The sequence below is a fragment of the Glycine soja genome, chromosome 8 (genome assembly GCF_004193775.1).
Source record: "Glycine soja cultivar W05 chromosome 8, ASM419377v2, whole genome shotgun sequence".
Lineage (NCBI taxonomy): Eukaryota > Viridiplantae > Streptophyta > Magnoliopsida > Fabales > Fabaceae > Glycine > Glycine soja.
The window spans coordinates 18120740-18129147 of record NC_041009.1 but is presented as its reverse complement, the minus strand read 5'-3'; positions in this window follow the sequence as shown (position 1 = coordinate 18129147).

The following is an 8408-nucleotide window of genomic DNA, read 5'->3' as shown; positions in this document are numbered from 1 at the left end:
CGAGGGGCCGGTCCGAGAAAAGAGACGGGAAATGCAAGTATATTTTTTCATTGATCTAAAGCTTATTACATGGGTATATTTATACTACGATTCTCACTAACAGAATTGTAATTCTATGTTAGGGAATATTACATTAAAAGAATTGGTTATGTTGTCTCCTAGAGGTAGACTAACATTATCTAGCAGATCCCTTGATGCCAGCTCAGCCATGACAAGTATTATTCACACATAATCCCTCAAATACGCATTAGACACGTAGGCTTTGTGATTGTTCTCTTGGTCCTCTCTTCTAATTGCACCCCTGTGTTCCTTCATTCACTATACCCATTGATTGATGCTTCCTACACCCTTGTTTTGTTATCATCCCTCAATCCTTGCAAGATCACCTTGTCCTCAAGGTGATAATCCTAGCGCAATTGTGACCAGTCCTCCCACGAGGTCTCATCCGGTGACAATCCCAACCATTGAACCAAGACCTCCTAGAGAGGGCTGTCTGTCAACGAATTTTGGCGATAATCAAGAATTGCCAGAGGAGTAATGATGGGTTGAGCATTGAGAAAATTGGTTGACAATTTAGCAAATTCAACTAAAGCCGACGACCCCCGAAATGGTTTCAACAATGGAATACCGAGTGTATACGCGCCCCTTCTGGAAGCTACAGTCTATAGGTAATCGTGCCAATTCGTTCCAGAACTTGGAAAGGCCCATAAAATCGTTTGGCTAACTTGCCAGACGTGGCTTGATGCTGTTTGGCGGAGACTTATTGGTGGGGTTGAAGCCCTCATAACCCAATCGCTAGGTTGGTAATTGACCTCCATGCGCTTAGCATCAACATGTTGTTTCATGAGAGTTTGCGCCTTCAAAAGCTTCTTAAGAATGACTTGGAATGTTTCTTTGCGATTGACCAACATGTCGTCAACGACATCAACCTTCGAAGTTCCTGTAATGTACCCTGGAAAATGGAATGGTTTGCGACCAAAAGTGATTTCATACAGTGTAGAACCAGTGCCCACATTCCACGAGGTATTATGGGACCATTCAACCCAAAGCAGTAATCTTTCCCAAGAACTTGGATGACGATGAACGAAAGCCCAAAGGTACTGCTCAATTACGCAATTCAGGACCTCTGTTTGATCGTCACTCTGTGTATGATACGCAAAGCTCATGCGCAGCTGGGTGCTACTGAGTCAGAATAACTCCTGCCAAAATCGGCTGATGAAGAGAAAATCACAGTCAAAGACCAAGCTCCAAGGAATGCCATGGGTCTTTCCCACAATATCCATAAATAGACAGGCGACAGTATGAGCTGTATGAGATGGTGGTAGCATTCCTAAATGAATTCCCTTAGGGAAGCAATCAACGACAACCAGGATAACAGTGTTTCCATGATACAGTGGAAGGTCGATGATAAAGTCCAATGAAAGATCTTCCCAAGGGCGGTGAGGCACTGGAAGAGGGCATAATAGTCCGACCAGCCTTTTGATCTCATATTTCTATGGTGACAATCAAGGCAACCTGCGACAAATTGCATCACATCGTCTCTAAGCCCGGGCCAACAAAAATTCTCTGATAAACGAGCTATTGTCTTGGCGATTCCTAAATGACCTTCGGTCGGTGTAGAATGGTACTCAATAAGCAACATAGAGATTAGGGGGAGCCCCCGAGGAAGCCAAATTCGTCCTCTTTCCAAAACGAGGTTGTGGGAGAGTGTGAAGTTTGGGTGCGTTACAAGGGAATCCAGGATATTCTGATGCTGGCGCAGGTACTTAGGGTTAGTTGCTAACTACCGGTATAGTTCCTCCATGAAAGTCAAGTAGGGCACTGAGAGAGTCAACAACGGGGAAGTATTGTGTTTAAGGAGCCTGGATAACGCATATGCGGCCTGGTTATTGGCACCAGAGCGGTATTGAATTTGATAGTCGTATCCCATCAAACGAGCTAGATACATGTGTTGTTCTGGAGTTTGGATAACCTGCGTTAGTAGCTCTTTGAGGCTTTGATGGTTCGTGATAATCGTGAAGCGATGGCCTAGCAAGTATTGACGTCACTTCTTTATTGCCGACGTAATTGCGAGTAATTCCCAGACATATGTCGAGGAGCGCAGGAGCTTTGGGCTAAAGGGATTATTGAAAAAAGCAATAGGATGACCTTGTTGTGACAGAATAGCACTCATGCCTACACCTAAAGCATTTGTTTCAATAGTGAAAGGGAGCTGAAAGTTCGTTAAGGTCAGAACAGGGGCTTCCGAGAAAGCCTGTTTGAGTTGCTCAAAAGCGATTTGGGCCAAAGTTGTCCACTGGAAAGGCTCTATCGTAGTGGCCTTGACTAATAGGGTTGCAATTGTAGCATATCCCTTTATAAATCGGTGGTAGAAGCTTACAAGACCCAGAAAGCTCCTTAGAGCTTTGGTGGACTGAGAAACGGGCCATTGACAAATGGCACCCACTTTCGAAGCAACTGGTTCCACTCCCCCTTTAGAAACTAGATGGCCGAGATACTCCACCTGCGACTGGGCAAAAGAGCATTTGGATAATTTGAGGACGAATTGGTTGTCAAAAAGGACCTGGAATGTTTTCTCCAAGTGAATCACATGGTCATCGAAAGAGCCACTGTAAATAAGTATGTCATTGAAAAAGACAATGATGAAGCGCCAAAGATACGGATGAAAGATCATATTCATCATTGCCTAAAAAAATGAGGGAGCATTACACAACCCAAAGGGCATTACCTTGAACTCATAATGTCCATGATGTGTATGAAATGCCGTTTTAGCTATGTCCCCAGAATGCATCTTGATTTGATGATATCCCTGCAATAAATCCAGCTTCGAGAACCAGCTAGCTCCACCCAATTCGTCTAAGAGTTTGTCAATGGTGGGAATTGGAAATCTATCACGTACAATGATTGCGTTCAAAGCTCTGTAGTCAACACAGAATCTCCAAGAGCCATCTTGTTTCTTAACGAGTAATACCGATGATGAAAACGAACTGGTGTTGGGTTAAACGAGGCTCTTCTGTATCATGGACTTAACCTGGAGTTCAATTCCGCATTTCTAGTAATGAGGGTACCTATATGGTCGCACGTTCACCGAAGCAAACTGGGGAAGCAAGTGAATATGATGGTCAGTCTCCCTCGCAGGGCGTTGAATTGAGTAATTAAGGCCTGGATTGCAGGAAGAGGATCCCTGTTATGGTCAGAGTTGACCTCATTTGAAATCACCGCGATGTGGTAGTAGAAACTAGCTCCCTGTTTTTTGAGTAACCGACAAAATTGCGGCAGCGTCAACAAGTTTAAGGTGGACTCATTATCTCCTTTAAGTTCAACCAGGCGATCATCATGGAAGAACTTCATACACAGGGTATTATAGTCAGTGAGGACCGGCACAAGGGATTTGAGCCATTGAAAACCCAGAACAATATTTGCACCTGAAATTGGTAACATGTACAGGTCAATGGTGAAGGTGGTCGCCTAAATGTTAACAGAAACTGCTTCGCACCAGCGAGTACATTCCAGATGTTGTCCATTACTAACCATGACTCGCAATGGATTCGTTTCTTACGAGGGAAACCTGAGTTGACACACCAACTCTTCTTGAATGAAGTTGTGGTACTCCCACCATCCACGAGGATGACGACCTGGTGGCCGACGAGCATACCTAACAGGCGGAGTGTTTTCGGGGCCATTTGACCCGCTAAAGAGTTAAAACTTATTTGGGCCGCAAATGGGTCATGGGTATCGAGTGGGTCAGGAGGCGGGTCAAGACCCTCTATATGAGCTAAAGGGGCGTCCTCTTCATCTGCCACCAAGAGAAAAAACCTAGAGGCACAGCAGTGACCTCGATGGTATTTCTCATCGCAATTGAAGCACAATCTGTGTTCGCGATGAGATGCTATCTCCTCCGGAGATAAGCATTTGAGGGTTGATGGTGGTGGGCATGGTGGCGAGGGAAGGAGATATGGAGTCACCATAAGACACGAGGGCAGCAGTGAGACGATGGGTGGTGGTTGACTGTGCAAGACGTGGCGCGTGTCCAAGAGTTTCTCCTCTTGGAGTCACGCGAGCCCGGCTGCCTGGACAAGAGTCAAGGGCTGTAACGCCTGCACCTCCCGACGAATTTCCGGAGTGAGGCCAGAAATAAAGCAACTTAGAAGGAATTAGGAAGGAAGACCAACTAATCGGTTGGCCAAATCTTCAAACTCCGACAGGTATTGTGCTACTGTTCCTTTCCGAGTCAATTTGAAAAGAGCCCCAGTAAGGTCGTCATAGTGAGAGGGCACGAAACGAGTTTGGAGGGCTTGGAGAAACGCGGGCCATGAAGTGAATTGACCATTGTTGGTCATCCACTAGAACCAAGTGAGGGCTCTGCCTTCTATATAGAAAGAAACGATAATGAGTCATTCTTGCTCCGGGGTAGCATGGTACTCGAAAAATTGGTTGATCTTGAAGATTCAACCAAAGGGGTCATGCCATCGAACCTCGGTACATCTAGTTTCATGCGGTGATTTGTTGCAGAAACAAGTGGTAGGGTCGTCATGGGTGGTGGCACGGACGTAGGCGTGGAAAGCAATGGTGACATGCGAAGAAGAAGTTCATCAAACTTAAGGGACATGGATTGCATTATTTCACCAAGGGACAATTGGTGGTTGGTGAGTTTGAGAATGGCATCTTCCAGCTTATCTGAGGACCCCTTGGCCCTGAAAGCATCAGCCATAACAACGACAACACCAAAATTGATAGGAAAATAGCTAGCAGTTGGCTTCGAGGGGCCAGTACCTTCAAGAAGAGAGACGGGGAAGGCAAGTATATTTTTTCATTGATCTGCAGCTTATTACATGGGTATATTTATACTATGATTCTCACTAACTGAATTGTAATTTTGTGCTAGGGAATATTACAATAATAGAATTGGTTATGTTGTCTCCTAAAGGTAGACCAACATTATCCTACAAATCCCTTGTTGCCAGCTCAGCCATGACAAGCATCATTCACACATAGTCCCTCCGGTACGCAGGCTTTGTAATTGTTCTCTTGGTCCGCTCTTCTAATTGCACCCCTGTGTTCCTTCCTTCACTAGACCCATTAACTGATGCTTCCTGCACCCATGTTTCGCTATCATATTTCTTATGTCTTTTCATTTGTTCACTCCTTCAAGCAATTGCTTCACTCACCGCAGCTATTGACTCCCTTGGATCTCTCTTCGCCTTCCTGTGCATGAAAAAAAAGAAGTTAGTTTGATATTTCATGAAACCTATTGCCTGAATGCTTAAGGTCAAAGCTATAATAAGCTTGAAGGACAAGTTTTCCATCTCTTAGGATCATATCCATGTCATATTCACATCTTTTTTTTAAGAAAGTGTTTAATTGTTAGAATGTCAGCTTTTGTTAGTAAAAGAGATTGAATTCACAATCTTTCAGACATTCATTTCTTCTTTAATCATTAAACTAATCTTATATCTTCATATTCACATTCTTTAAGTATACACAACTCATTAACTACTTGATGAATTACAACCGGAAAAAAAAAGAAGGGAAAACCAGTTGTGCTTTATGCATAATTTAACAAGTGAAGATGAATTGCCTAAATTAAGTTTGGAATCCATTCCAGTGATGTTCATTGAAATAAAAGTAGAATCTGTGTTAACCTTCTTCCCTTGACTCTAATAATGTTTTAGGTTGTGTTAGTGGGAGGAGGAGAAACAGAGAGAGGGAGAAAATAGGTATGTGAGGAAAGAAAAAAAAAAGATAAATAAATGAGAAATAAAGGTTGTTTAGTATGAGCTAAGTGAAAGATAAAAGAAATATTTGAATTAAGTTATTTAATCTGTAAGAAAAAAAGAAGAACAATCAATATAAATAAAAATATATATATTTGAAAGAAACCACAAATTAGTGCATGCCAGCAGGAGAAAGAGCTGTCCACAGAACTAAAAGCTTCTCTGCACTTTTTCTCATACATGTAAAACTTCTCCGCACTTTTTCTCATACATGTAAAAGATTACTCCAGTAGAATCCATCCAAAATTCAAATGTTTCATGTCTATTTCATATCTTTCAAACAGCTAAAATTTTGGAATTTCGTGCTTTTCTCGCCTTTCTCCTCTCTTCTTCAGTATTTCGACGCTGTCAACCCATCCTTGGAATGACATGGTTGGTTACTCTTTCATGCACGCGGATGTGTGGTTGGTTGTTGGAGCGAGGAGGTCAATTATGGGAATTCCTTCAAGAACATGGAATTAAGACACCCCAACGTCAATCATAACATATATAAATGAATGGAGATGAGGAGCTCAAAGGATCAAGGAAAGAAAGGGACTAACTGTGTTAATAAGGCTTATTATGTTACGTTTGTGTTTGCTTCCCTTCCCGTTGTGGATTCATTGCATTAAATCACGTAACAAAATTAACACAAGTGCGTGAGTTTATAGAAAGAACTTTTGTCATTTTTGGTTCATTCAATTTTATTTTAATTTTATTCACTAAAAAATTATTTTAATTTTTTATGTTTTAAATGTATTAGTGTGATATTTTTTTATTTTTTTTATCTAAACATTTAACTTAATTAATATTCAAATAATTAATTTAAAATAATAAGGTTAAAATTTGTTTTGCTGGTCACAAATGTCTATAATTTTCCATGTGCAATCAATATTTCATTTCCTTTTATGTATCAAATAACTGAAACTTTATTTGTCACTTACGAGGAATGTTGACATTCCTTATACCAAATGTCATTCAAGTTAAATATTATCAGAACCAATATTAATGTCAAGATTAATTTTATATAATTCAAGATGAAAACTTAGTCTAAAGCGTATGAATTTCTAAGTTACATTTATAAATATTTTGTATGATATAATATGATTTTATTCCTCCAAAATAATTTTATTGCATTTTTTGTCCCTGAATTTTTCAAAATTCCCTATTAAGTTATTTTATTTAACCCTGTTAATCTTTTCCTGATAAATATAAGTTTCTCTACCTGTTGGAGACAATGTTACAGAGACTCAAACATTTACCGTCAATGTGTTAAATGAAAACGTGATACTGTCGTAGACAATGTTGCATAGACTCTAATTGCTCATTTCAATTTGGACCAAAGTTTATATCAAAATTTAATGGATCAAAACGTGATACCCAATTCCTTCATACTTTAAGTATATCAAATGATAAGATGAAAGTGCAATACAAAAAGTATGGAACGTGTGTCAAATAAACAAAGATAAAATGCAAGCGCAATAAAGAAAAATCAAGTATATATTTCAAAATAATTGAGTATCACGTTTTGATCCATTAAATTGAGAGTAACGTGTTAAAATAATTAATGAAATCTAGCTACGACCATTCTGAAAGGCTTATTATGAGGCGTTTTGCTTATCATAATTGTCACATTTCACGCAGATAATACATAAAAAAAAATGAAAATTAATATATTAATATTCAATAGAAATTAACCGATCGAAGTGTTAATTCTAACAGTTAATTACCTGACGAGGAAGAATGATGATGATATCTGGATAAGACGACGAGTTCATATACTTCGAATCGAGTTTCCACTTCCCGAATACATATATCAGAAAGAGACTTGTTTTGGAGTGGGAAATGGATGATTCTGCTATAAAGGAAAATGTGATATGAACATCTGAAATGATGATTAATAACTTTTGAGGATGTAAAAAAAATGTTTAGAAGATAGATAGAGTAAGAGAAAGAAGATGCACGTACGGTTGTGCATGAGCACTGATTACAAATCGAGGAGCTGATTGGCACAAAAGGAGATTTGGATCCCATTACAGATATCACGCTCTCAGGTATTAATAGCTAGTTGCTTCGGTGTATTCGAGAAAATGCAGGCAAGAAAGAGAGGAAGAATAGAAAAGATGACAAGATGACTTGGGAGAAGCTAGAAATTTCGTGGAAACTTCCTTTGTGATGCGGTACACTAACATGCACAAACAAACTATATATGTTATTTTGTGTAATTTTTGGCATTGCCATGCATGCAATACAATATTTTATTGGACATCACAAGTGTACTCTTTTTCCACGTTAGTTAAGAGATCTCACAGTCACATGTACAGACTAACATTTAACACCGTCAGCCTCAGGTGTTAGCCCCTTTTTTTTTATTTTGATAGGAAAATAGCTAGCAGCCGGCTTCGAGGGGCCGGTCCGAGAAAAGGACGGGAATGCAAGTATATTTTTTCATTGATCTAAAGCTTATTACATGGGTATATTTATACTACGATTCTCACTAACAGAATTGTAATTCTATGTTAGGGAATATTACATTAAAAGAATTGGTTATGTTGTCTCCTAGAGGTAGACTAACATTATCTAGCAGATCCCTTGATGCCAGCTCAGCCATGACAAGTATTATTCACACATAATCCCTCAAATACGCATTAGACA